The sequence below is a fragment of the Panthera tigris genome, chromosome C1, assembly GCF_018350195.1.
Source record: "Panthera tigris isolate Pti1 chromosome C1, P.tigris_Pti1_mat1.1, whole genome shotgun sequence".
In the NCBI taxonomy this organism is placed as follows: Eukaryota; Metazoa; Chordata; class Mammalia; order Carnivora; family Felidae; genus Panthera; species Panthera tigris.
The window spans coordinates 123,233,820-123,261,792 of NC_056667.1; the positions used below are offsets into that span (position 1 = coordinate 123,233,820).

The window sequence follows — 27,973 nt, forward strand, 5'->3', positions numbered from 1 at the left end:
CAACTCCCACCCTGAATTGGGGTCCTGTGGTGCTCTAGTTAAATAACTTACTTGCTAACTACAGTGCCATCCAACTCTGGTCTCTGGGCCAAGGAACCTCACATCCAGCCTTTTGAACAAAACAAGGCATGCCCCAAAAATCCAGAATTACACCATAGTCTGTTCTATTTTGAAAGCTGCCTAGAAACACTAGGAGAATAAATCACCACAGGAGGGGCTAAGTCTGCCATTAAGCATGCCATCCAAGTATGCACATTTTGATTTAGTAGAGGGGTGGAAAACCTGATTTAGTAGAGGGGTGGTGTCCTTTGTACGACACCAAGAACTGGACTTGGATATTGAATCTCCTTCCCTTTATCACCATCAAATGAACCTGATGGGGTCTGTATCATTCACCTTATCGTAGCCCGTCACTGTAGTGACTGTGCTAGAGATAGGTGGCTAAGGGGTGTTTCCCACTGACTGTATTTAAGAGCAACAGTCTCTTATACCCAGGCGGGGTCTAGGGCTCCTATACATTTTGGAGGAAAATTCTGTCATCCTAAAAAATTCAGGAAATAGTTATGAGCTGTGCCCATCCACAACAGGAATGAACATGGACACTTGTGTACCCAAACATGAAGACATATCACCGAAATGTCCTTGCTCTTGCACTCTAAAGACCTTAGGGATAGTCGCTAAGTCCAGGCCTAAAACAAGGCAATGGGCACATAAATTGAAATAAAATGTTATCCCTCTTTCAAGGAGTTCAGGATCCCATGCAATGAGAATGTGTTATGTAGGACCTGTCTGCAGGTTCATTTTTGAAGAATTAAATAGAAAACATTTCACAGTGAAACTTCTGTGTACTTCCAGAATTTAAATCCTTAGGTGGGGCTCTAGACCAGTGGTTTGCAAACTTGGGTTTGCATTAGGGTGACTTGGTGTGTTTGTTAGGTCAGCTTGTCGGGCACCAACAGTGTTTGGATTCAGCCCATCCAGGGAAGGACCCATGAATTTGCATCTCCAAGTTCCTAGGTGATGCTGATGCTTACTGGTCTAGGAACTGTATTTTGAGAACCAGTGTCTCAGTAGGATCAGTTTCAGAATGAAGGCAGTGATTACTTTGCACCACCCCCAGCTGTCGCCAACTTTGAACGGCTCAGGAGTTTCTTACTGCTTTTCTGGATTTGGAGGTGGCTGCCATGTGTGTCTTCTCCACCAGAAGCCCTCAAAAATCTCTTGAGTGGAACAGGTGCCTGCTCTCTGCTTCCACAATGTATCATCTGTGTGCCTCTAGGAGAGCACCTACTGTAAAGATTCTCACTTCATGTAGATGAAAACATACAAGTTTGTGCTTTGCTTTCTCTTATTCATTTTATGAGTCCGCCTCTCTCCTCTTACCTCAGTGATTCTCACTGGGGAGAAACAGTCCCTTAGAGGATATGTTGATGTGTGTCTCTGTTTCTGTGCGTGCATGGGAGCAAGTGCGCATGCGCGTTGTGTGCGTGTATGTGTGTGTGTGTGTGTGTGTGAATAGGAAAAAATGTGTGTCACTTGGACAAATATTTGATATTGTACTATATCTGAAAAATAATAAAAGGTAATGCTTTCACAGTAGAAACAGTAAAGAAAGCTCCATAATTTTCTTGCCTACAGGGGACATTCAGGAAAGAAATCCATGTATGGAGTTGGGAGGCGGTAGGAGTGGTAAGAAGGGTATATCATCCTAGGAGCAAAGTCTGAGCAAATGTCCTCTCATTAGGGAGGACACAGTGTGCTTTTTTAATTTCCTTTTTATTCTTATTTTTTATAATGGAAAGAGGCCTGGCCTTTGAAGTCAAGTAAGTGTTTATTTGGATCCTGGTGCTGCTTCTTGCCTGCCATGACCGCAGGCAAGTCACTTGGGCTCTGAGCCTGTCTTTCCTTGGTAAACGAGAGGAAAAGGAATACCCATCACTCCTTTGATGTTGAATGGCATGATGAATGTAAGGTACATCTAACACAGCGCCTGGCCCCTTATAGGATTCGATCAATGTCCGTTTCCTTCTGTCCTTTGTAGAACAACTCTCGTCTGAATCTGGGCCGCTCACAGGCTTCAGCAGGGGGAGAGGCGTCAGCCAGGGGGTCTTTGTGGACTGGGGAGATTCCAGCCAAGAGCAGTGTAACATGGGCCCTCACACCTGGGTCTTTTAAACAGCCTTGCACATAGGTCAGCTTCTGGCACTGGCTCCCTTCATCTGAAGCCTTCTCTTCTCCTTTCCCTCCCTCTCTTACTCCTCATTCCCACTTGCCAGAGCCCATTTATCTACCACCCTCCCCTGCAGAAAATTCGCTATCACAGAGATACTCCCAACTTCCTTCACATTAAGATTCACAGCTGATAAATAAAGCACTAAGAGGATTTGCATTTTAAGAGAGGATTAAGGAGTGAATCTTTAATTGTAGCAATGGCTGAATTAGAAAGCGGGAAAGCAGGCAGGTTTGCAGGGGTGTAGGTTGGTCTGGGATAAGCCATCGCATTTCACCTTAAAGCCATGTCACAAGTGATCACCTACTGGGCTCTCTTGTAAGGCCTAGAAGGACTTGATCATGAGAATCTCTACTATGTTATAGGGCAGTTGAAATGAACCATGTCCCACTTGGTTCTTCCCAAACTGAACATATGAAATAGTCATCTCTCTTGTGGGTTTTGGGTGCCACTGAGCCACTAAGAACAGGGTGCCACCTGTTCTTAGGTGCCTATTCCCTGCCACCCCTTGGCTACAGCACCCGCCACATGCAGTGCAGGGTGGTTGACATCCACCCAACCCCTGGCTCAGTGAAGGCAGGCCATGTTGTTTCCTCCATCCTGCACTGCCTGGGACAAGGAAGGGTAACCAGACCATTTGTAATTCTGACCCTTTCCACGTACAATCCTTACTTCCCAGGGATGTAGACTGCAGCTATGATTATAAAAAGAAATTTTAATTGGTTAGGGGAATAAACACTTCTGTTTTATGCGTCCAAGGTGCTGTTTCTTGATTCTTCTCAAACTTACCTTCAAACCCTTGCCACTTGCCAAGGCCACAGATAGGACGTGTTGAGAAATCACCACCATTGCAGATTCCATCCCCACCCCTACACGCGGTACTATAAACTATAACAGAAAAGTCCAACTAAACCCCTTAGACTGATATGGAGTAAGAACAATCAAGCCAGGCTGAGGGAGACACAGGATAGCCAATGGCTCGGGGACATGAGACAAGAGCTGCACACAACCTCCCAGCAGCGGGACCACATTCTCACCTTCTCAAAACAAGCTCCTCTTTGGGAATGTGCTGGCAAATGTTTAACAATCTGCTCTCTGGGAGAGAAGAGTCTCACTTGGAAGTCTTTTCCAATTTCCATGGTGTAAATACCGCCACCATGATTGAGTCCAAGGCCCCAAACACAAAGTTGGGAGGAGATGCGTGGGAGCATATCATCATACAGTGTCCTCACCATATAGGATATAGAGCTCAGATAATAGTAAAATGGTGTCACTGATTTGAAATGAGATGTGTGCCCCTATGTTTATTGCAGCATTATTTACATTACTCAAACTATGGAGGCAGCCCAAATACCCATCAATACATGAATTTGTAAAGGAGATATGGTCTACATACACAATGAAATATTACTCAGCCATGGAAAAGAATGAGATCTTGTCATCTGCAACAACACGGATGGAACTAGAGGGTATAATGCTAAGTGAACAAAGTCAGTCAAAGACAGATATTATATGATTTCATTCATAGGTGGAATCTAACATAACAAAATGAGCAAACACACAAGCAAAAGCAAAAACAGACCCATACATATGGAGAAAAAACTGGTAACTGATGGGAGTGGGGGCAGGATGGGAGGTACAGGCTTCCAGCTATGGAATGAATAAGTCATGGATGAAAGGTATAGCATAGGGAATATAGTCAAGGGAATACAGTCAATGGTATTTTAATATTGTTGTATGGTGACAGATGGTAGCTACAGTTGTGGTGAGCATAATATATACAGTTGTTGAATCACAATGTTGTACACCTCCAACTAATGTAAAAAAATAGTAAAATGGGGTGCCTGGGTGGCTCAGTTGGTTAAGCGTCTGACTTCAGCTCAGGTCATTATCTCGCAGTTCATGAGTTTGAGCCCCGTGTCGGGTTCTGTGCTGACATCTCAGAGACTGGAGTCTGCTTCAGATTCTGTGTCTCTCTCTCTCTGCCCCTTCCCCACTCAGGCTCGCTCTCACTCTCTCTCTCTCTCTCCCAAAAATAAACATTAAAAAGTTAATAAAAAAATAGTAAAATGTAAAATAATCAGGAAGTGATGAGTTTTGAGTGTGTATTGTCTTTGCCGTTAAATGTAACTGACATAATTTAATTAATAATACTTGCTGTGTTTAATGACAGGCTCACAAAATTCTTGAAAAAATAACAGTTGGATCTCCAAAGCTGGTATGAGCTTCCTTCCACACACCATTATTCCCATCTATCATAGATCTTGAGACTATCTCTCCGATGGGGTAAACGTACCCATTTATATCTGATAATACAAAAGGGTTTACTGATTGTGTTCTGCTTGGAATTTTATTCAGAAACCTACTTGACTCAGCAGTGACCATCAGGCCTCTCAGCTTGATGTCATTCCCAGCTCTGCTCTCTTCCTGAGGTCTGTTTATGCGATTTAGTTTCAGAAACTCAAGTGTCACATAAAGTGTCATAAAGCTGATAGCACAGGGGCCTCCTCCCTCATTTAATGAGGTGCCTTCCTTCACCTCTGAACTTGCTAAGGAGGTTAGCCTCACCACCCCTTCCCTGAAACTCTTTCATCCACCACTTCTCAGGCCCTGTCCCCAACCCCACACAAGCTGGAAGAGGAAAACTGATGCATTCAGCTTGCAAAAGACTGCTTTTGAGAGTCAGACATGTGTGGATTTAGGGAAGTGAAGATTTGTGGGTCTGATGAGTGTGTGTCTTTAAAGGCTGATACAAACATTCTATTATTCCAAACATTTAATAGCACTGTCAAATTATGCCTATTAAAATTGAAAATTTCAGCAATTCAACAAATTACATATTTGAGCTCAAGATGTAACAAGCATTTTCCAATCATGACAGAGCCAACAATTTAGGTACTCTAAAATTCTTAGCAAAAGCAACCTTTACACATATCTCCCCCACCCCCAAGATGTGCTTCAGACATAGAAAATCTATGACTTTTAAGTAATTCCTCAACCTGAATCACCTGCTTCTTAGTAGAGGAAGACAACGTCTGGTCTCAGACATTTCTCAGACTATATTTACTTATATTTTGTTCTTCAAAATATTGAGGAATGGGTATTTTTCCCCGGTACCAAGAAGCAGGTGATTCAATTTGAGGTATTAACTGGAAATTCCTTGAGGAATAGGATTATTTGACTTCTGAGCTATTCAGGAACTGAAGGACAAATGGGAAGAAAACAAGAGCAGACATCTGTGTTCCAGGAATCATTTTACGCCAAACAGGAAGTTACTTAAAAAATGCAAATAAAAGTACAAAGATATACCATCACACACACACACACACACACACACACACACACACACTAGACAGGCACAAATTGAAATTTTTATATGCAAGTGTTGGCAACAAGAACTCTGAGATACCACAGGTGGGAGTGTACATTAGTTATACCCATTTTAGAAGAGTTTGGCTTACAAACAATAAGAGACTCTTAAAAACTGAGAATAAACTCAGGGTTGATAGGGGGTGGGAGGGAGGGGAGGGTAGGTGATGGATATTGAGGAAGGCGCCTGTTGGGATGAGCACTGGATATTGTATGGAAACCAACTTGACAATAAATTTCATATTAAAACAAAACAAAACAAAAACAAAAAAAGAAGAGCTTGGCTTAACCTGATAAAGGAGGACACTCATACATTCTGACCCAGCAATGCCATTTCTAGGTATATTAACTATACACACCTGTGAACATATATACTAGGATGCCCATATACGTGTATTCACAACAGCTTTGTTCTTATCAGCTCCCACAGAGAATTCAAATGAAAATTTACAGTGCATTGGATAATTTGTGGTAAATTTATATGAGAGAATCCTACATAGAAGTAAAATACAGTGGAGTAAAACTACATGGATGAATCTTGCAATCACAGCACTGAGCAAAAGAAGCAAGATGTATATTTAAACATACATGTGTGTATGTATACACACAGGTGACTCTTGAACAACAGGGGTTTGAAACGCAAGGATCCACTTATATGCAGATTTTTTCTACAAATGCAGCATATTTTCTCTTATGATTTCCTTAACATTTTTGTTTCTCCAGCTTACTTTAGTGTAAGAATACAGTATACTGTACATATGACACATGAAATACGTGTTAATCGGCTGCTTATATTATCAGTAAGGCTATTAGTTAAGTTTTTGGGGATCAAAAAGTTATATGCAGAATATCAACTGTGTAGGGGTTTGGTGCTCCAACCCATATTTTTCAAGGGTCAGCTGTGTGTGTGTGTGTGTGTGCGTGTGTGTGTGTGTACCTGCATACATATACACACATATATAAATATACACACACACAATACACACATACATCAATACACTGACATGATTTCCTATACAGAGTCTAAACAGTGAAAAAGTTAAATTATATTGTTTAGAAATACATATATAAAAAGTAAAACTCTACTTTTTTTTTTCCCCCAAAAGTAAGAGAAGGATCATTACAGAAATCAGATTAACTAGTATCTCTAGTAGGGAGAAAGGAAGCTGTGGTAAGAGAAGAGCCCGTGCAGGAGTCCATGGTACTGGCAATATTTCATTTGTTAACCTTATGGCAGTTACTTAATTTCTTTGCTTTATCATTCTTATCTGTCAACGGACATTTCAAGTTCCTTTCTGTACAACACATCACAAACATATGCACACATACTTATACAAACAAACCCACAAATAAGTGATAGAGCACTGGGCAGGACCTGAGGGCCAGGCATTTCTGGAAGGGCCTCAGTGGGTTTGGGGAGCTGAGTTCCACAGTAACAGGTCAGTGAGTAGATAGTAGGTGACACTAGTTAGGGATAAGGCCACAGAGATGGAAGGAGCCAGATGTCAGGGTGAAGGAACAGGAGCAAATGTATATTTCCCTTTTTTTTTAAGTTTATTTATTTTGAGAAAGAGAGAGAAAGCACAAGTGTGGGTGGGGCAGAGTGAGACAGAGAATCCCAAGCAGGCTCCACACTGTCAGTGCAGAGACTGCTATGGGGCTCAAATCCATGAACCATGAGATCATGACCTGAGCCAAAGTCAGACACTCAACCAACTGAGCCCCCCAGGTGCCCCACAAATGCTTATTTCCACTAACTAACCCCAGCACCAGTGACTGAAGGGACTGAAGAGAAGAGGGAGAGATGAGAAAACACATGACTGTCAAGGACGACATGGAGGAGGGGGAGAAAGACATGCATTTGAGAGACAATTCAAAACAGATTCATCAGCTCCCAACCAGGAGCTACATGAGGAGGAGAGCTGAGAAGTGAAGATGTCATGAAGGTTTTTATCTCAGGTCTCTGAGAGTCTGATAAGGTCTTTAGTAGAAATGGAGAACAAAGTGAGATAAACAATATTATGGGAGATTTTTAGAAAAAAGTCTATTGGTTTGCTACGTAATGATTTTTTTTCCTTCCTGCAGAGAAGACACAATGGCCACAAACATATAAGCCTGGTTCTTACGCAAGATTTGCTGGTAGTCACCCTAACTCCTCTCCTCTTTCTTCCATTGTTGGCACGTTTTTATTAAATTCTTAAATTTTTTTTAATGTTTATTTATTTTTGAGAGAGAGAGAGAGAGAGAACAGGGGAGGAGCAGAGAGACAGGGAGACACAGAATCAGAAGCAGGCTCTGAGCTGGCAGCACAGAGCCCAATGCGGGGCTCAAACTCACAAACTGTGAGAACATGACCTGAGCTGCAGTTGGACACTTAATCGACTGAGCCACCCAGGCGCCCCTTCATGAAGTTCTTTTGTTCAGTCATGCCAGTGGCTCACACTAACTCTTCCCTCTCTCTTTAGGGAAGAATAACGTCCTTTTGCTTAAGAATCCACAAGGAAAACATATTAAGCTTTAGGAAGATTGTGGTTCACTTTAATTATGATGCATGACTTCTGGCCTTTCCACTCAGGACAACTGCCCTTCCACACAGGTGGAGGAGACGGACAGTGGAGAGTCAACGGAAGGCAACCTTCAGCCCTGCTCCCCACTTTCATCTACTTCCAACACGAGTGGGCAACAGCTGCCCTAAATGGAAGCTGTCTGCCTTTCTGCAAGGATAGAGTGCAACAGGTAGCATTGTGTCTAAGGCTAATCTAGTCTGGGTTTGGTCTTTAGCTGGAACTTACAAGGGTATATAAAACCCCTGGACTTCTTTGTATCATTTGGTGTCTAGAGATTTCCACTCGGGTTACAAAAAAAAAAATCTAAACAAGATCTGGTCATGAGAGAGGAGTTGCCCTTGAATTTGTGGCAGCTCTCGAAATAATTCTGAAGAAATCATGAATTCAGTTTTGTATATTTGAGATGTGAGAGTAACTTCTGGAAAAGGTGTGTCCAGGAGTTGTAAGCATGGGTCTAATTTAAGACAAAGCCAGGCTGGAGCCATTGCTGTACCTGGGATGGAGAAGAAAAAGGGAGGAGCTCTACAAAATGATGATGATGGTGGCAATGACAGTTAACAAGCACTGATGATGACCATGTGCCAGGCTCGGTGTCCAGCACGTAATATACTTCATCTTCAAAGGGAGAATATGTTGTTCTCTACACTTTGTAGAGAAGCAACCTGAGGCTCAAAGACATTTACTGACAGTCTTTAGCTCACACAGACCTGACAGAATCACAGGTATTCTAAATCAGTACTGTAAACACCTTCCCATTCTGAACTCCCAAATGTTACCCTAAACTAAATATCCTTGTAAAAACCACATTTCCTGTTTCCAAGTCCAAGAGCTGAAAGGGGGTGGGATGATTTCCCGCTCCTCTTTAGAGAACTGGCAAAGCAGCAGGATTTGCTTTGAAAACGGTGGGGAAAGAAGAAAGCTAACACATTTATATACCATCCTAATTCCTCCCAATCCAGCTTTTAAAATTTCCTGGGCTGTTTTGTGTGGGTGAGTGGGTGGGAGCTGGCAGATATTTTTAAGCAGTTGGGACCCTGGGGTGATAAGGGATGAGGAGAACTGAAATGTAATTCCTTTTTGAGGGCTAGGATAAAAGAAGAGTAAACACCTCAGCTTATAGCTCAGCTCAGGTACAATAATAGACATGTAGGCTGAAAGCTAGCAGCCACCAATTTTATTAAAAGACTTTTTCTGTTTGAATTACACATCGCTCTACCAAGGTAATACTGAATCTCTGTGCACACTGTGTACTTACCCAGTGATGCTACTCAAGAGGTATTTTATACCTAGATGACGTCTCATAGAGATATTTTAAGTATAAGCATAGTGTGATATCCAGTGATCTGGTTCTTTAGTTGAGTTTGGTGGTCTTAAAAACATTTTCTAGCAGGATGATGTGGCAGAGAAAACACGGTTTCAAATTCTGGCCACTTACTGCGGCAGTGATCAAGGTGTTTAATTTCTTTTGACTTTATTTTTCTCCCCTCGTAAACTTGCCAGACTCCCTAAAGCCTTTTCCAGCTATGAAATCCCAGACGTCCTCGAATTTATATAGTAATTACCGCAATACTAATCATCATAAAATCATATATTCTTAAAAGATGATGAAGACAATCAGACTTCTACTTCTGTCATGGTTCAAACAATCTCTTTTACAAAATTCTGAAATATATGGCCCTCACTTGTTCCCTTCTTTGAGTCCCTGAGGAGATCAGCCAACTCCTGCCAGAACTCATAGAGCCTAGCTGGCCTCGTTTCTCTAAGCCAGACTTTGATGCAATCTGTTGATCAGAGGGAAGGGTAACCAAACCAGAATGAAGTCTCATTAAGACAAACATAGATGAAATGTAGGGCTGTGTACAGCAAAGCTTATTTCCATGTCTCAACAGATGGCGAGGAAAACAATGTCTTGTTGATCTGGTTAGAGCAAATTATATATGAAGAGTTCTTCTATATAATGAGAGAGTATGTGTTGTGTGTGTGTGTGTGTGTGTGTGTGTGTGTGTGTGTACAGCATATGCCAGCACTGTAGGAATAGGAACCACTCAAGTACCCCAAAAGTAAGGTCTATGAAGAGTTTTGTAAAGTCCTATTTCATGTTGAAGGAAATCAGCAGTGACATATGAAGGGCTTGCAACAAGGTCCTAGAATTGTCAGAAAGGAGCAGTTACAAGTACTGTTCTAAATGTTAACACCTAATGCATTCACACTACTTCCTCTTACTATCATGTTTGTGAACTCCAGAAGAACTTTCTTTGCAACTTGTATAACATTTTCTGTTTTCCAGGTCTTACACATCAGTCTGGTGTACCAATCAAAATGTTTGTGATCCCCGTTACTATTGATTTTGGCCTTGGAGCAAACCACATAAAATAAAAAGATGAAAACCAAAAAGAATAAATAAATAAAAACCCAAAACAACACACACACACACACACATCCCTCTCTACATACATACAAAATAGGGTTACTCAACCTCAGCACGACTAACATTTCGGACCAGATTTTTGCTGTTGTTGTTTTTGAGGGGCTGTTCTCTGGATTGCAGGATGTTTGGCAGCATCCCTGGCCTCCACCCAATACAGACCCATGGAACTTTCAGCTTTGTGAATGCATTTTATTACCTTTTAGACTGGGATATCAAGTCTAAGTGAGTAATTTTATAAATAAAGGAAACTGGAGCTCAGAGATGTAAAATAATGACTGTCCACCTGACCATCATAATGCATCTCTTGGTATAAGACACAAGAAGACTGGAGCTGAAAGAGATCCCAACTTTATCAAAGCCAGTCTCCAGGTTGCAGACAAGAATATGAGACCTCGCTTTGTAATTTTTCTGCCCTTCTACCCATTACACTGATCATCTGGATAACTGGTTCTGATAGTTTGAGTATTAAATAAATCTTCATTTTACCCTTCCAGGTGGCAGGATTTGGGCCCAATTTACTTGAGAAGACATCTTCACAGAGCATGTTCCTTTTGATCAAGTAAGTGACGACAGGTTGAGACAGCTCCAGGCTCAGGTCTCACACCTGCTGAGATCCACTCAGGTCCCATGGCAGCCAGAGCACAATTATCTAGTCAATTGCTCTGGAGGGAACATCATCTCAAAAACATGACCAAGTTCACACCATCGTAATTAATCAGACAACTGCTCTAGTGTGATGGCAGTTAACACTTCATAGACTTGGAACTGTCTTTTTTGATCCAGAAAACACTATTCACATTAAGACTGAGTTGTATTTACATAACCGGAGTCCCACATTTGGATGCTAATTAGCAAAATAATACCCACAATGCAATCCCACTTAAATATTTCACCTCTGGGTGGAAATACATTAAGTAAACAACATGTAGAATGAAATAGGATTGTGTCAGTATATTTACAACAGAAAAAGTACTTGAAGTCCTGTATAAAAAAAACAGGCTCTTTGTATTTCTTTAAGCTGTCCTAGAATTACTGTCTTTGAAAAATGTAGCTTTGGGATACTATAAAGACAGGACTATATAAAGAACTACTTTAAAAGAACAAAGAGCAGAGTTGCTCTGTGCATTAATTGCATGTAAGTGTATGTCAGGAGTCTGAAAGGGGCTGGTTGCAATTTGCAAATCCTAGTACAGGGTTTCAGCCATAATGATGTTAGATCATCTTCTCATGCTTGTGAGCAGAAATGAGACTTAGTCATACTTCTAGGTGACATGTATTTTGCTTTTCAAAACCAAAGGTCCTCATTTTCTGTTAGCATTTGAGCATTAGTTTGTTTCACAGCATTTGAGGATTCTTGAATTTCTGTGCATATTGATTTTTCACTTACCAACATTCAAACACAAAAGGATTTATTATTGTGCATCACAATGATAATAAAACTGACTTTAAAGTATCCAGGCAAAAAAAATACCACCTATATTAGTCTGGAATGAAGTATTCTTAAATCTGAGGAAGTCTATTATTATTCAAAGATCAATCACAACATGTTAAGAAGTGAGCAATTTAAGAGAGGGCAAGGTGGGAAAGAGGCATTTATCAGACACTGAGGGGAAAGCCAACGAGGGTTGATAGGTGAGATGTCCAGTTAGAACTTGACTAGCAACGCAAATCTCTGCTAGGTATCACTGATAAAGGTCAAGGGGAACAGAGTTATGACAGTGAACTTTAAAAATACTGACAGGAAACAAGAGTACTGGTTTCCAGGTGCATTGCTTTGCTATTCACATAAAACCATTAGTCCCTTCACAGAAAGGTTTATTGATTTACACAGACACTCATTTGTCACATCCTGTAAAGTACATTAAAAGCTGCCCAAGTATTTCAAATGTACTCAACAAATATGCCTTCTCACCTGTGTGCAGTCTGGGGCCCTGGCTGTAAGATATTTTCAATGTGAAGCTCTTGATTGAGGAGAAAGCAGCAACTAAAAAAGTGTGTGTGGCCTTAACACCCCTCCCTGATGTCCTGCTGACAAGTCCCTCCCCTGGTTGGGAACTTCTGGTGCCGGATTTCTACATATAAGAGGATTGCATTGCAATGGGTTCAATGCAGAAGGGATTTGCCACAGAGGGCAAGACATGGTTTCATCTTGCTCCTCCCCCATTCCCAGACTTCCCTGTAGTTTGTCACTTCCACTAGCACATGCCTGTCAGGTGGCAGACCCTGCATTTAGTGTGGGAGACAATACAGACTAATGCATTACAGCCGCTCTGTCATCACCCATGTGGTGGTGAATTACAGTACCACAACTTATTTTTTTAAATTTTTTTTAACGTTTATTTGTTTTTGACACAGGGAGAGACAGAGCATGCATGGGGGAGGGTCAGAGAGAGAGGGAGACACAGGATCTGAAACAGGTTCCAGGCTCTGAGCTGTCAGCACAGAGCCCGACATGGGGCTCGAACTCACGGACTGCTAGATCATGACCTGAGCCGAAGTCGGACGCTTAACCGACTGAGCCACCCAGGCTCCCCTACAGTACCACAACTTATTAGCACACTCCTTACCACGTAGCTTCCTCGCCTATAAAATGGGGATATAAAGAATTCCTGGGTTGCAGGTTATTGTGAGGCTCAAATAAGATAGTGCATGGGAAACACTAAAGATCAAGATGCCCACTCCACAACAATGCTACACTGTACAGCTGCATCCACTTGCCACTTGTGGCTATGTATTTTGAAATTAAATTAATTTAAAAATTCAGTGTCTTACTGGAACCCTCTTGCACTGTTGGTGGGAATGCAAACTGGTGCAGCCACTCTGGAAAACAGTGTGGAGGTTCCTCAAAAACTTAAAAATAGATCTACCCTACGACCCAGCAAGAGCACTGCTAGGAATTTACCCAAGGGATACAGGAGTGCTGATGCATAGGGGCACTTGTACCCCAATGTTTATAGCAGCACTTTCAACAATAGCCAAATTATGGAAAGAGACTAAATGTCCATCAACTGATGAATGGATAAAGAAACTGTGGTTTATATGCACAATGGAATACTACGTGGCAATAAGAAAGAATGAAATCTGGCCTTTTGTAGCAATGTGGATAGAACTGGAGAGTGTTATGCTAAGTGAAATAAGTCATACAGAGAAAGACAGATGCCATATGTTTTAACTCTTATGTGGATCCTGAGAAACTTAACACAAGGCCATGGGGGAGGGGAAGGGAAAAAAAAGCTAGAGAGGGAGAGAGCTGAACTATAAGAGACTCTTAAAAACTGAGAATAAACTGAGGGCTGATGGGGGGTTGGAGGGAGGGGAGGGTGGGTGATGCGTATTGAGGAGGGCACCTGTTGGGACGAGCCCTGGGTGTTGTATGGAAACCAATTTGACAATAAATTTCATACCAAAAAGTAAAAACTAAAAAAAAAATAAAAATTCTGTTTCTCAGTCACACCAGTGACATGTCAAATGCTGTTTGGCTCAATGGCTATCATATCAGAGGACATAGCTAGAGAACATTCCCAACACCAGACAAAGTCCTGGAGAGCACTTTCTAGAGGTTGATATACATTATTTTAATTTATAAACTAATGCTTTATAGGCATTATTATTTAATCGGAGGCACAGGACCATGCCTGACAGTCACCAAAAATTAATTAATGTGTTGACTTGGGACATATATGGTGACAAAATCCAACTTACTATATCTTTATTATATTTTTTTCTTCCAAATCATGTTTCCATCTTTATCTCAATTTATCTTCACAGTATCCTTATGAAATAAATATGTTGGACATCTATCATTTTCATCTCATCAAGAGGGAAACATATAAGTAGAGTATATATATTCTATGAGCAATGTCTATCCTTTGGAGAGTTTTGGGAATAAAACAAATAAGGTAATAAATGCTCATCAGCAGTAATGAAGTTCTCATTTTTCCTGATTTGAAATTACTAAGACCATTTTAGAAAAAAAGTGAAATGTACACAAAAGTATGAAGAAAACAAAAATTGCTCAAAATTACATAACCCATAGATAACCACCATTAACATGGGGTCACTTTCTAGAGGTATAAAATGTATATTGTACATGACAGTTGATTTACTAAATGATGATTCTTTTCTCACTTAAAACAAAGTGGATATTTTCCCACACCATTAAAAATGATGACACATTTACTGAATGCAAAAGCGTTTATTGTGGGATATATACTATAGATTATTTTACCTTGTCTCACTTGTACTAGTAAAAATAATGCTACAAAGACTGTGCTTAAACATAAATCTCATTTTAAATCATAAATTATTTCTTTGGAATGGAGCACCGCAAATAGAATTAATGGGTAAAAGCCTTAGAATGTTTTCACTGATTCCTGATACACATTACCATTTGGCCTTCTGTAAAGGCCTTATCGATTTTCACTTCCCCTGGGGTGTATGTGAGTGCTACTCTTCCTTCTCCAGCACCGATTAGTACCATCTAAACATGTTGCCAGTTTTGTAGGCAAAACATCCTCTATTATTATTTAACATTTTATTTCTTTGACTACACGGGAGGCTAATTTTTTCCTATGTTTATTAGCTAATGGTATTTTCTCTCCTGCGAATTGTCTCTTTATATCCTTTGCGCAGATTCCTGTCACAATGTTTCTATTACGAATTTATATTAAATCTTCACGTATTGAGGATAGCAAAAATTGTTTTAGTTCTGATGTCTTCTCTTTTCATGTCTTTTAATTTTGTTTGTAATATATTCAGGTTCATAACATTTAAATGTTTATAAAGTTAAGAAAATCTTTTTCCTTTGTGATTTTCTTCATTGACTTTATAATTAGAAAGTCCATTCCCACCCAAGAGCAATTAAATAGTCACTTTCCTCAAATTTAATAATGTTTCAATTCCCCTTTTTGGTGCATTTACCTCTTTAACTCATATGGGATTCACATTATGCTGTCAGATAAGCATCTTATTTTCTTTCCAAATAATGAAAAAATTGTTCCAGAACATTTACAGACGCAGCCTTTGTCTCCTGGTTGATAGGTGATATCTTTTTTAATTTATTTTATTAAAAAATTTAATGTTGATTTGTTTTTGTGTGTGAGAGAGAGAGAGTGTGTGCGTAGGGGTGGGGCAGAGAGAGAGGGAGAATGTGAAGCAGGATCCAGGCTCTGAGCTGTCAGCACAGAGCCTGATGCGGAGCTTGAATCCATGAACTGTGATGTCATGACTTGAGTTGAAGTCAACACTTAACCTACTGAGTCACCCAGGTGCCCTGGCTTTTTTTTTTTTTTTGAGTTTATTTATTTATTTTGAGAGATAGTGTGTGGGGGGAGGGGCAGAGAGAGAGAGAGAGAGCGGGAGAGAGAATCTCAAGCAGGCCCCACACTGGCGGCGTGTAGCCCAATGAGGGGCTCACCAACTGTGAGATCATGACCTGAGCCATGGTTGGTGCTTAACTGACTGAGCCACCTAGGCACCCCTGTGATATCTTTTTTAGAAGTACTAAACACTTAAATACGGTAAAGTTATTGTCAGATGACTTATACTGTTTTATTGATTTACCTGATCTAGAGCTATAAGCACACTTTAACTACAAGTTGATACCATTTTAATACTTAAGCCATCATTTGTTATTCTTCTTCCTCTCAAACATTTCTTGTTTTTTTTGTTTGCTTCTTTCTACATTGTCTATAGAATCATTAAGTCCTCCTCATTCCCCTCCTATAATCCAATTGATTTTCACTTCTTTTAAAAGGTTATAATCAACCTTTAAATTATTTGGGGAAGAAATATCAGTTTTGCAATATTTGGTCTTCCCCTGCAGGAACATGGTATACCACTTTATTAAATTCTTGACTTCTCTTGATAAGTTGTATACATTTATTTAAATGAGTTCTACACTTTTCTTTAAATAGTATTTTATGACCTTCCTTACAATTATACACTGAATTTTCCCCAATTATTTTTTGAACCATTATTCCTCACTGACAGAAAACAACTGATTTTTGTAATAGTCATATCTGACCACTTTATTACACTCTTTTATTAATTCTTAGGTTTATTTCACTTAATTTCTCAGGTTTGTAGTATAGAGAATGCCACCTGAAAATAACAATATGTTTTCCCTCCTTTCCAATAGCAGTGCAATTTTACCTCTGAATCATGTATTAAGGGAAGTGGCAGAACTTCCAAAAAGGCATTTACAAAGTATGCTAATCGCTGGCACCATGGTCCTGACTATACTTCAATATCTACAGTATATTTTCCTATTGAGAGTGATAGTGGCTGCCAGATAAAACTATTTATCTTAGTAAGGAATTTTACTTTTAGTTCTAATTTTCTAAGAGTTTTAAATAGGGATTGGTTTGGAATTGTCTGCAAGACTTTTGGTCTATTTCTCTAAGGTGGCATTGGGTTTTCTTTGTCAGATTTGGGTATCTTTCTCTTCTACTCTAACTTCTGGAATAGCTAGCAGAACATGAGAAGTACCCAATACTTGAAATTTTACAAGAATATGCCCATAGACCACTTGACTAGAGGGACTGAATTCCACTTTAAGTAGATGAGGGACAAATTAGCTGTTAAAGGAAGTGCCAACAACAGTGGAGAAGCAGATGGGCATTTTCCAGATGAGTGATGATGCTGCATGCAGGAAGTTATCTGGGACTTGTCATCACCCTACAGAAGCAATATGGTCTCATAACCCTCACTCCAAAATTTGGTTTGGATGTCGAGACTGATGATACCACGTATGCACCAAAAAGTTAAGAAAAGATTTATTACTCACACACTGAGTTTTTCTGGGGAGATGAAGGAAGGTTTCCAGGGAGCTCTGAACATGGCTTGGGCAGCCAGCACTTGCAAGGTCTGAACTTTCTGACTGAGACAAAGGAAGCCTTTCTTATCAACTTGCTGAGATGTGGCACAGAAGGGAAAGGAAGAGCGGTGGGATTTGAAAGCTGTCAGCAAACATCCAAAGTGGAAGCCAACTATTTATTTCAGTAGAGGTTGAGGGAGGGGCACAGGAAGACAGACTTGATGATAGAGAGGAAAGGCAAGAAAACTGGTGTCTCTAAATGGCGTTAGGAGTTTGGGAGGCAGGAAAACAGTAATCCTCCTCCACATACTGAAAACTGCATGATGCATAAGGGATTTAGGGTACAAAAGAAATTGTTCTTTTATCTTCACTGGTATAACTTGAATGGCTTACCATTTGGAAGAAAATTTCGTGGATTTATACCATGTACTAGAATTGTGACTTCTGTACCATAATCAGAATATTTGTCATTGAATTCCGAAAAAAAATATTTTAAACATGCAAGAGTAGAAACAAAGAATTTAGCCTCTTCCTAGCATTATGTCTTCCATTTTCGTACACAGAATTACCTGTAGAATCCAAACAGACAAACTTTCTACAGTCATAAGCAACTGAACCAACACTGTGTAATAATACGTACTTATTAATAACATCAATAGCTAAACTTATTGAGAATTTACTACGTGCAAAAGTGCTTAATACTGCATGCATCATCTCATTCAATCTTAGGGCAATCTTAGGTATTCGTATTATTAGTCCTCCTCCTACCCCACTCCCTTTATAGAAGAGGAAAGTGATGATCAAGGAGACTGAGCAATTTACTTCAGATCAAAGAATCAGTAAATGAGGGGCTAAGTTTTCAGCCTAGAACCCTTTGATTCCAAATCACCACTTGCTTTTAACCACTGAGCTGCACTGAATACCTTGTCTATGAACCTACACCATAATAAGTGTGTGGTTCATAGGGTGGGTGCCTGAGCTCATTTGAATCCTAGCTTCCACTTACTAGCAATGTGAGCAAGTTTAAAAAAATTCTGCAAGTTACAATTTTCTCATCTTTAAAAACTAAGATATAACAGTATCTACTTCCTAGGGTTCTTGAGAGGACTGAATGATTAAACATTTTTAAAGGATTCAGTATATTATCTAGTACACATAAATTATGTGCTTAATCTAGGTTAACTCATTTTAGTAATAAGGTCATAGGTAGGAACATTAATTTTTACCTAGGAGTGGTGACAAAATATTTAGAATAATATGTAAAAAAGCACAAATACCTAGGAATTGAAAACCTCTGGGTTGACCTTCAACTCCAACCAATTATTACATAACCAAAGTCAAGCATTTCTGAGGTTGTATAAATGCTTTTCCAACTTAACCTGATCTTTTGCCTAAAAGGTAAGCCATTTTGAGGAGGACCTGAGTGGCTCAGTAGGTTAAGCGTCTGACTCTGGATTTTGGCTCAGGTCATGACCTCATAGTTTGTGGGATTGAGCTCCACATAGGGCTCCATGCTGAGCATGAAGCCTGTTTGGGATGCTCTCTCTCCCTCTCTCTCTCTCTCTCTCTGCCCCCCTCCTTCAAAATAAATAGATATCAATAATAATTTAAAGAAAAAAAAAAGTAAACCATCTTGAGTACCCTACCCGGCTCTAACATGGATGTTTCAGAGATTCAGATCTCTATGGCAATAAAGCCTCAGGTCTACTTCTTGCCAAGAATTTAGAGAAGCCTCTTCAGTTTAGCCATGAGGTATAAACTCCTACATAAAGATGTCTAATTTACTCATACAGACTCATGTTCACACTCTCTTCCTTGCAGCATGGAAAAGATACTTCCCATTGCGTATTCCTGAAGTTATCATTGGCATTAAATAAGAGGCAAAATGGCTGCCCTACAAGAAGACTCTCATCACTGGACAACACAACTTGGAACCATCTACATAACTATTCAATTTAATGTAATCATTCTTTTAAAAGCCTCACATTCAAAAGACGTTTATTTGGTCAATGCTTTTATTTTTATTTATTTATTTTTAAAGTTAATTTATTTATTTTGAGGCGGGGAGGGGAATAAAGAGAGAGATAGGGAGAGAGAGAATTCCAAGCTGGATCCATTTTGTCAGCGTGGAGTCCAACGCTGGGCTTAAACCTACAAACCATAAGATAATGACCTGAGTTGAAACCAAGAGCCAGATGCTTAACTGACTTACCCACCAGGCACTCCTGGCCAATGTTTTTCTACGTTAAAGCTTGTTAGCTCCAAAAACCAGCTCATGGTATAAGTGGACACCTCTAATTGTTATAAATTCTTTCTTTAGATTTTCACCCCTAAAATCTTTATTTATTAACTCCTTTTTGCCTTAAGAAATATATTACATCTATCTATATATGATTCCATAAGAAAGCTTTTATAATATTCAGAGACCTAAGTGATATGTCTTCTTGATTTTTCTTTTCCCAAATTAAGTAGCTGTGGCCTGAGTTCTTTCCATCTTTCCCTACAACATGGTTTTTAGATCCCTCTAAAGGCAAACTATTTCATTTTCTTTCCTTTTCTTTTCTTTTTTTTTTTAATACACCTTCTGGTTTGTCAATTTCTCTCTTGAAGTGAAACTATCTGGAACCAAACCCTTTAAGATGTGGTCTGCATGAGGCAGAATGTGGCAGGGCTAATCACAGTGTCTAGAGAAAACATTATCCTCCTATTAAGCATCCTCTGTCTGACTTGGCTCTTAGCACACTCTTGATGCATACTGAATTTATTTTTAACTACTGTCCCAAGTTTTCCTCCGAACGCTAATTGCTTTGAAGCTCCGGGATTTAACAAATTAATTTTTAACCTACAAATGCAGGAACTAACATTTATTACTGTTAAATTTTATCTTGTTTACCACAGCCTACTGTTCTAAGATACTAAGATATTATAGAACATTCAGAATTATGATTTTGACAAGATCACAGCTATTCTCCCTTCCCAGCTAGTACTACCTATACATTAAAAAACTTGCTTGCCTTCTAATAGTCATGTCAGTGATAACATATGATGAGTAACGTAGTTCTGAAGATAGACCTCTGTGGCATAGGTCTGGAAAGATTTCTCTGAGTTAATTAGTCTTTATTTGGCTAGATCTGTGTACAATGGGGCAGCTGATTATGCATCTATCCAACTGAATGATCCACCAACATATTTCTTAATCCTCTCTGAACATTATCCTGAGTCAAAAGATAGATGCCTTAATGAAATCCTGATACAACCAACTTATAGCAGTCTCATGATAAACAGTTAATTTTTTTAATCTGTTAAAAAAAAAACACTTTATTTTTAGTGAGCTCATGCTGTGTCTTAGTGATTCCATCTTTATCATTTGTTGCTTTCTAGACATTTTCCAGGTACCAATATCAAGTCCCTGTGCTCTGGTTTTTAGAACTTTTTTTTTTTTTTCCTTTATAGAAATAAGAACTGTATTTTCCCATTTTCTGGTCCTTTCGCTTATCTCCAATATGCCATTTCCTCAGGGATTATCAACAGTGGTTCTAGAATAGTATCCAGTACTTGGAATGCAATTTACCCAGACTGGAGAATGATGAGTCATCTAGGGTTGCTAACTGCCTTACCAGTTCTGGAAATCGATTCTCCCCTTGGGATAATGAACCCATCCTTCCCAGTGTGAGAAACACTTTACAGAGTCTACAGACAGAAAGTACGAGGTGACTAACTTTGCCATTTACTCTTGCTGCTGCAAATGCTGCTGTTTTCATGATGTTACCAAAAGGCCCAAGTGGTTGAGGAAACATATGTGTTTTTTTTCTTCTCAGAAGGATGAGAATAGTACAAGGTTTTAAAAAGCCCTCACTGAATATGCTAGGCCTTGTTAAATATTTTCTATAAAGTATCCCATTTAATTTTTACAATAAAGCTATGATAAAAGTACTGTGATTGTTCCCATTTTACAGACGGAAAAAGCTTACAACTGGAGTAGCTAAGGAACTTGCCCTAGGTACAGCTAGTAAGATGTGGACTTGATATTCAAACTCAGGTGTTCCTGATATCAGTGACCATAAGTATTAACCATTATGCCACAGGGCAATTTATTTAAAAAATGTAAATTTGGTTGACACTGTTAACGTTTGGGTTTGGTAAATTTTGGCTTATTAACATTTATATTCAAATATGCTATTATTTTAAATTTGTGTCTCTTGTCCTTTGTAACAGTCCTTTCGTCTAGTGAATGTGCATACCCTTTAAAAATCTGGTTTTATCATTGAACTCCCTGTGTGATTATGTCATTATGTTAAACAGCTCACTTCCTTCCTTCTCACCCTACTGTGGTTCAAGAGATTTGTTATGAGTGTGTCCATGCACGCACAGATGCTGCCACTGTCTTCAAAGTGCCTCCCACGTGCGTGGCCAAGCTGCCCTTTGCCAGGGTAAGTGGCCTCTGTTAGATGAGAGGGCCCTGGTTTCCATCTTAAGGTGATAATGGAGAAATGTCTCTGCAGCACAAAAGTAGGAAGATTTGTTATTTCCTGGGAACCCATTATATGTGTCTATTCTACTTTGTGGTGGCTTTGGTCAACTCTGGGGCTGCTGCCAGGGGGCCCTTCCAGGCCCTCCAGCTGCTTGAGAGCCAACAATCACTGCTGCTGGCTGCTGGCATAACCTGGATGAGCTAGTGAATCAGGGCTGTTTGCACAAGCTATGAAAGTGCGCCAAAGAAGCTCATTGGTGAAAACAGCCAGGTGAGGGAATAGTTCACATAGTTACCTATTCAGCAGAGCCCTCACTCTCAGAGCCTTCTGTCCAAAGTCAGATGCTGACCTCCAGGGACAATACTGTAGTGACAGAAACAGGCAGGCGTGGGGACCTCCTACAGGGCCACACGGGGACTGCTCTGCCTGCAGTCAGCCATGCTCTCCTTCTGTGGTATGATGCCATTTAGGAAAGATCACCAAATTTGAGCTCACGATGTAACAAGAGTTTCCCAATCACGACAGAGCCAAAAATTCAGATACTCTAAAGTTCTTAGCAAAAGAAAGAAGTTTTAAACATATTTTAGCCCCCACATGTGCTTTCAGAGATACCAAATCTGTGACTTTCATGCATAGAGTGAATTTTGTGCTGATCCCAGGCCTGACATGCAACTTCATTTCAGTCAAGCACAAGAAGGCGAGTAAGACAATGTGTTCAAACAGAGAACCCTCAGGCTTTAGATGGAACACTCAGACTTTTTCAGAATATCTAGGGCCCACATTAGAACCTTCAATCCTTTGTGGGCTGTGTTCTCTTTCAGAGTGTCCATGACTTCACTGTTACATTTTCAATGAATCGTTTGATATCTTACTTCTCAAAAACCAGGTAGGGTATACAATCTAACTATTGCTTTGGTTCCTCTTGTTCCATGGATGCTCATTTGCTTTCTTAAGTTTTTCTTTATGGCCTAAAATAATAATAATAATAATAATAATAATAATAATAATAATAATAATAAAGGGGCGCCTGGGTGTCTCGGTCGGTTAAATGTCTGGCTTCAGCCTCTGTCATGATCTTGTCATTACCAAGTTCGAGTCCCACATTGGATTCTGGGCTGACAGCTCAGAGCCTGGAGCCTGTTTCAGATTCTGTGTCTCCCTCTGTCTCTGCACCTCCCTTGCTCATGCTTTGTCTCTCTCTCTCTCTCAAAAATAAACCAACATTAAAAAAAGTTTTCCTTTACTTCCCAAGAAGAATCAGATCCCTCCCGATGCTCCCGATGCTGAGTTAAGCACACAGTTATGACCCCCTCTTCTCCCTCTGCTCTCAGAGAGGGAAGCTACTTCCGAGACAGGTCAAGAATTTATGAGAGGCGATGCTTGCCGCAGCCTGAAATTCCAGCAGGCTAGCTGAGATCCCACACCACTACTTCTACTGATGGTTTCTTTCAAATCAGATGAGATTAATCATCCTCCACCTGCATACTCTGGCTTCATCTCTCAACCCTCCTGATATGTGCTGTGCAGCTGTAAGCTACTCATTTCTGAGTACAACTTCACAAACTTCTAGTTTACTTCCAAACTTGACTTTTACCCCTAAAGGATATTAGAAAAAACATGGTTTTCACAACCTACTAATTGCATATTAAATAAACTGAATAAATTATTCATTTATTTAATAAACTAAATTATTGTGGTTTCTTTCCTGCACCTAACGTTTGGAGCTGGGCTATGCCCTGGATATGAGAGCCAAATCATAAATGTGGACGGTGCTCATTTACTGATAACCCACTATGTGCCAGTTGCCTACATAACATAGTCCAACGCTGAAATGTTATGTGGTAATCATACAGGCCTACATTACTAATTTATAAGAAAAAAAAATCAACTAATGGGCACAGATATTCAAGTCACATGGTGGTTCAGAGAATAGGCTCTGGAGCCACATGGCCTGGGATCTGACACTATTAGCTGTGTGATCTTAGCTAAGACTTTGAACCTCTCTGTGTCTCAATATCCTTTTGTGTACGCACAATAAGAGCAGCTGCTATAAGCTTTTGCAAAGAGCAACTACGAAGTGAAAAGTGCTTAGAACATGTTGGCTACATAGTTCTCTCTCAATGAACGTGAACTGTCATCTTAATTTTCATTATTATTTATAAACCAGGGATTGACCCACATGGCATTACAGATGTGAAGAGCCGTTTTGGGGTATAAGCTTCCACCAAAATGACTCAGACAACACCGTGTACATCGTGCGCTTATGGTAAAAATTTGTTGAATGAACATTTGAATAAACAGGCCTTCAATTTTTAATATACCCGCAAAGAACAGGACCAGCACCGACTGCATGGAGAAAATTCTCATCATAATTTTCCATCTTCTCTATCCTCGATTAGCATACTTATCCTCTTCCTCAATCTACAAGTAAATTTGAAAAACTAATGGAATTCAGATTTATTTATGAAAATGAATCTGCTTCTTTGTTTAGGGCAATGGACCCAGTTGGTAATATTTCTCAAGGTGTTTTTTTTTTAAGATTCTTAAAGGAAACATATAGTTAAAACTCAAGCCAGTTTAATACACCTTGAAAAATAAGCATAAGAGCCTTAATTGCCTTTTTCTTGGCATACATCAATTCCTACACATAAAAATGCAGCACCGAATAACAATAGTGAGCCACGTTCCTTTTAAATAGCACATCCATGTGAATACTAGCTGTCTATTATGTTTCTTAAAATCTAGGAGGCTGAACCATATTTGTGAAAAGAAACTTTTTAATAAAATTTAAAAAGCCTAATTCTCGTGCAAGGAAGAAAAGCTAGAAATGTCTTTCTCTCTCTCTCTTTTTTTAATTAATACAAAACCTCCCCACATGCTTCAAAACAGTAACAACGTGATGTTAATATAACTCATTATAACTGCAGTCGTTTATTACAGAACATTCTAGGCAAAAAATAATGCTGTGTAAAATATAAGAAAGAGGGAAGAGGACATTTGGGGAATTATAAGCAATTTCCTTTTCAGATAGAAGTTTATAAGTCCTAACAGAGTTCTGTTGTCCCTTTGACCAGTACTCACAAGTATTCCCATAGAATGATACTTCCATTGAAATACAACCCTACATTTGGGGAGCCTGGGTGGCTCAGTCAGTTAAGCATCTGACTCTTGGTTTCAGCTCAGGTCATGATCTCATGGTTCTTAAGTTTGAGCGCCTCGTCATGCTCTGCGCTGACAGTGCGAGTCTACCTGAGATTCTTTCTCTTTTCCTCTTTCTCTGCCCCTCCCATGCTCAAAGTCTCTCTCTCAAAATAAATAAACGTTAGTGCCTGTGTGTGTGTGTGTGTGTGTATATATATACATATATATATATATATATGTATATATATATGTGTGTGTGTGTGTGTGTGTGTGTGTATCCCTACATTTTTTTCTTAAAGTAGATTTCAGAAGCCTGGATATATTTTTTTTTTTCATTTTAGAAAATCAAAATGAAGTTATAACAGTGTTCTTATGCACATCAGTGACTAGTTTCACATAAAGCCCCAAAATTTTATGCTAGAAATAGTCACTGAAAATTCAAGTACACTCCCCATGTCCCACTGGTTTTTAGGGGAGCTAAAAAATCTCTTGACACTGGTGGTCAGAAATGAGTCCTGGAATTGATTTCACTTATTAGAAGATGTGACCCTGCCTGTATCTCTTCTTTGTTCCTGATATCTATAAATTGAAGGGAATAGAATCAGAATCAACTGGAAGTTAAAAAGCAATCCCTCCCTCCCCTGACAAACACACACATACCAACTTCATTACAGAGTTTTTAAAGCCTAAATGGTTGGGCGTTATGGGCAGGAAGACTGTACTTTTTATAGAGAACACATGTGATCTTGTTGCACAGCCTGGTTGAAGGACCTCTTGGTTCTATGATCGTTGAAGTTATTCAGAGATTGAAGATCTGTGCATTTCACTGTCCATAAATTTTATTTCAATAGAAAAAGTGATAGCTTTGGGGCACCTGGGTAGCTCAGTCAGCTAAGCATCTGACTTCAGCTCAGGTCATGATCTCGCGGTCCATGGGTTCAAGTCCCGTGTCAGGCTCTGTGCTGACAGCTCAGAGCCTGGAGTCTGCTTCGGATTCTGTCTCCCTCTCTTTCTCTGCCCCTCCCTCACTCATGCTCGCTCGCTCTTGCTCTTTCTCTCTTTCTCTCTCTCAAAAATAAATAAACATTAAAAAATTTTTAAAAAGTGATAGCTTTGTGATTCTGATGGTCACTGAAAATGTTATTGGAAGCCACTGGGTAAAAACATCTATCCTGCGAGGAAGTGTGCATCTCTGGATATGTGAGCTCTGTGGCTTCACCACTGGAGCAAACACTGCTATGTTCTGACACCCCAGAGAAATCATCAGTTCCCATCCTGAGTGTCCTCAGTGGCAATTTAAGATGTAGCCAGAACTCAACCAGACATCAAGTAAAGCTATGGTGAACATGTCTGTGGCATACCTTTCATGTCAACCATGATGTTCCTAAGAATTTATCTAAGGACAGAATTTAAATGATAATTACAGATGTGCACAAAAGATTCAGGTGCAATATCCATATGATAAGCCTAAGTCAGGATGGGTCACTTGATGCACCTGCCAGACTTAAGGCCAGGGCAGTGCCGGTGTGTGTCTGCCTGAGTTCACGTTCTTTGGAAAGGAAGTCTGCAAGGCGAGAAGCAGAAAATTCCGCGGTGTTATATCATAAAGGAAAAGGAGAGGTGGGCATGCTGTGTGATTTCCTATAGAGAAAGGGACAGGAGGCTCAAGTGGATGGGTCTATCTTTTGATAGGATTTGGGAACTAGTACTCTCATCCCCGGAATGACACTTTGGGGCCCACAGGGGAAAGGGGCGTTCCTGCCATTTTTTCCCCCTAGGAGACCTAGGGAATGCAAAACAATAGGAACAAAATATCTGAGATAAGGCACAGCAGAGCCCTCAAGATTATTAGTTGTGCAAAACTGAAGACAGAATATAGCCTAGTGAGGGAGACACCAGGGTCCTTGTGGGGGTTCCTAGAGCAGCAGTCACAGACAGGGGCCTTCTCTAAATTGCTTTCCACCCAGGGCTGTGTGTATTGGAGGGTCAATCAGGGAATGGGAGAATGTGTTTTCATGTACATATAAATGAGCTTTCTGGGGATTTCTGAAATGACTGTGGAGCAGTTGTTTTTGTGTGTGTGGAGGGAGAAGAGTGAACTGAGCTTCTGTATCATCTGGAGGTGGGAGAAGATGGAAAAGAGCCAGCAACATTTGAGTCCTTCATGTGACATAATATGAACTCATAGGCAGATGAGTTAGGGAGATGGGGGAGTTACACTTATAATATAGTAAATTTGGAAACAAAGAAAATGTCCAACAGTAGTGAGTGAGAATTAAGTGAACTATCACACATCCATACAATGTAAGGCAGGGCTATATGACTCAAAGAATAACTGTGTATATTTTCTATGTATTTCACAGCCCACTATTCTCATTCTCACTGTTCCTCCAAGAGCATCCTGAGACCTCAGTGAGCAGAGGCAAAGCTCAGAGAATTTGACTGCCAAAGTGAAGACAGTATATTCATGTCTGCAGAGCCTGCCCCCTTTTCTTATCAGCATCCACAGATGGGAAATTCTGCTGCTGAAGGAAACGTGGGGCAATTAAGAGGGGCTGGCAAGTTCCGCCTGGGGTTAAAAATGTCACCATGCGTACAGTGACCATAAACTTTATGATCAAGCATGGTCACTACTGAGACTAAAAGAAGGCACTAATTGGATGGGCAACTGGGGCTTACAGTGTCCCATTTATGCATGGGGCTGGTGGACCCCCTGCCATTGTTACAAATGGAAAATGGATCACTACACAACCATTAAAGTTGAATCTATAAACCACACATCATGATGTGTAAAGGCTCCACCTGTGACATTATAAAAAGTCATATTACAAAATAGTACATGTATATGCTCCCATTAAAATAGGAAAATACATAGAAAAGAATAACTGGAAGTCCACATGTGGAGAAGAATGATTATTCCTGGGTAACTGTATCAAAAGGATATTTAAA

General features: G+C 39.9%; 1 protein-coding gene and 1 long non-coding RNA gene across 2 annotated transcripts in view; one reads left to right on the top strand and one right to left on the bottom strand.

The window, feature by feature from the left end:
* NCKAP5 (NCK associated protein 5) overlaps positions 1–27,973 on the bottom strand; it is a 676,395-nt gene that overhangs the window by 173,492 nt on the left and 474,930 nt on the right. The gene's annotated exons all lie outside the window — the stretch shown is intronic.
* Positions 22,689–27,802, top strand: LOC122240895. Its single transcript, XR_006220663.1, has 2 exons — positions 22,689–22,769; positions 27,388–27,802. It is a non-coding gene; the product is annotated as an uncharacterized LOC122240895 (long non-coding RNA).